This window comes from Lithobates pipiens, unplaced genomic scaffold (genome assembly GCF_037356315.1).
Source record: "Lithobates pipiens isolate NorthernLeopardFrog02 unplaced genomic scaffold, aLitPip1_a1.2 Scaffold_16, whole genome shotgun sequence".
Taxonomy (NCBI): Eukaryota; Metazoa; Chordata; class Amphibia; order Anura; family Ranidae; genus Lithobates; species Lithobates pipiens.
The window spans coordinates 226,808,825-226,811,388 of NW_027507748.1; the positions used below are offsets into that span (position 1 = coordinate 226,808,825).

At 41.4% G+C, this 2,564-nt stretch overlaps 1 long non-coding RNA gene across 1 annotated transcript; it reads right to left on the minus strand.

Moving 5' to 3' along the window:
* Positions 1-211: 211 nt before the first annotated feature.
* Positions 212-743, minus strand: LOC143984308 (uncharacterized). Its single transcript, XR_013274787.1, has 2 exons — positions 602-743; positions 212-504 (listed from the first exon to the last, which is right to left on the minus strand). It is a non-coding gene; the product is annotated as an uncharacterized LOC143984308 (long non-coding RNA).
* Between the last annotated feature and the right edge of the window lie 1,821 nt (positions 744-2,564).

The following is a 2,564-nucleotide window of genomic DNA, read 5'->3' on the forward strand; positions in this document are numbered from 1 at the left end:
AAACTGAGACTCTTCAGCCTAAATGTCTCAACGTCGGCGAAGAGAGCAGCCTGGGAACGAGTCCGGGACTCAGTGAATGCAGTCTCCAAGGTTCGCAGGGCCACCTCTGGTGTCAGGCACAGGTAATTATTCAAATATTATATCACTCTTAGAACACACCACATATATGTGAAAAATACACAATATAGTCAATATATAGTCAATAAACTGATTTGAACGTAACACAAATATTTATTTGGCACAGACACAGAAAAGTAACATGTAAAATAAAAATAATATTGTTGTAACGTGTATTAACTATACTGTATCTTATTTTTTTCATTTGCAGGTTTTATGATTGTCGGGCGTCAGTTAATAAAAAGATAGAGAAGCATCTTCTGGCCCAGTCTACTGGAGGAAAGGCTGTGGTCTTCAGACAGTGGGAGGCAGAGCTGAGAGATGGCCTGCTTGCAGACGAGGATGTCCCTGGAGTCAGCAGAAAGGGTCCAGCCGAGCATCAGAGAGCTGGTGAGTAAAATAAAATATATCATTATATATTGCAGTTATATGTTGTTTCCAGCTCACTATTTTTTTTTTTTATGACTACGCATGTAAGACTTACGTTTTACTTTACATTCATGTTTTGCAGATCGAGCAACGTCATCTGTGGAAGGATCAGCTCCAAGTTCCTGCCCTCAATATTCTGGCAGTGGTGAGTACCTAACATAAACACAAAGCAAACATAATAATAAATAAACATAATAACAAACATCTATTTAACATTTAAAGCAGACATCACTAAATGGCGGACTGTGGGCTAAATGCATACCGAGACACTGTGCCAACCACCACAGTCCAGCCATTTATGTGCCGTTCTGCACACCGAGCCAGAGACACAGCGGGAGACACAGCAGCTCTGAATATTGGGCAAGAACGGAGCTTTTGAAGATAACTTTCCAAGTTAACCAGCAGGCGATTGGTTGCTAGCAACCAATCACCTGCTGGTTAACTTCAGCACCTCCCGCTCCTACCCACTATTCAGTGCTGCTGTGTCTCCCACTGTGTCTCCAACTCTGTGAGACCAAATAAGGTATTAAGGGGCAGAGCTGTGGAGGCTGTATTCTGACAGGGGCAGAGCTGGGAGGTTAAGATAGGAAACTGGCAGAGATGCAGGAGGCTGTGTAATGTGAAGGGAGCCAGAGTTGCAGGGGGCTGTGATGTGAAGGAGGGCAATGGACAAAGCTGTGGGGAGGTGCTATGAAGGTGGCGGAGAAGATTAAGATACCATTGTGAACGGAGGTTCAGAACACTACTGTAAACTGTGATGTGAAGGGGGATTGTGATATGCCAGGGGACTGAGGAAACTGATGTAAGAATGGGATTGAGAAATAAAAGAGGAGGGGCTGTCAAAGCACAATTTAGCAATGATTTTTCCTCTTATCTGGGACTTGCTCCTTTTTTGTTATGAAGTCAGATTTATGACATCTGGCTTCTGCTGTGCTCCCGAAGCCGGGTGACAATCCTCTGCCGTCCATTCTCTGGCTGAGAGATTAGCTGATTGTTCTCAGCCAATAAATGTCACACTGTGCAAGGGAATAAAAAAAAAAAAATTAAAGCCCAAATAAGTCCTGTAGCATACCACTTCCCACAAAACAATGTATCTGTACAGCGCTTTGAGGAAGTGGTTGTACCGGGGTGATAAGCAGCTGCAGCCGTCACCCCGGTACCTCTTTTTAGATCTGGTGGTTGGCTTTGCTATAACAACCGATGCGGCTCCGAAGCTGCTCAGCTGTCATCATAAGGAGTGGGAGAGGATACGACAAGCCCCCCACCTGCCGCTTTCCACCACTTCGCCCGGGTCTCCAGTCCGGAGCGACCAGCCGGCACGTCCGCCGGCATGCCAGAGTCGCAAACAAAGCCAGAATCGGCTTCAATCGAGTCTCCAATGTAGTAACTCAGAAGTTACGTACTCGTTTACATGGCTGCCAATGGCACCGATATGAAAAAATCCACAGTATTCAAATATGCAGATTTTTGCTTTTTGAATACTTGTACATGCAAAGGAGGGATTTGGGGAATGGGATTTTTTTAAAGTACAACTGGAAAAACAAAATAAATAAGAACAAAATAAATTATTTGAAAGTGCCCATAATGGTGTTCAAATCACACTTGTGAGGCATTGCCACATTGAGAGAAATTATTATAGCAAAAGATCTCTTCTGTAACGCTAAACTGGTAATCGTAAAACAAAAATCCCATGCTCACCTATAGTGATTTTCTAAGTACCATAGTTTCTTGCCATTCCAAGAGCGTTTGCAATTTTAAACCATAACATGTTCGATATCTATTTACTTTGAGTAACATCGTCTATCACAATATCCCAAAAAATTGGGTTAAATAAATTTACTGTAAATTTTTTTTTAATTCTGTAAATTTTTCCCAAAAAATTGCTTTTGAAAGGCCACTGTGCAAATACACACACACATATATAATATATATATATATATATATATATATATATATATATATATATATATGATGTTTGTGGTTCTCAGTAATTTTCTAGCAAAAAATAATGATTTTAA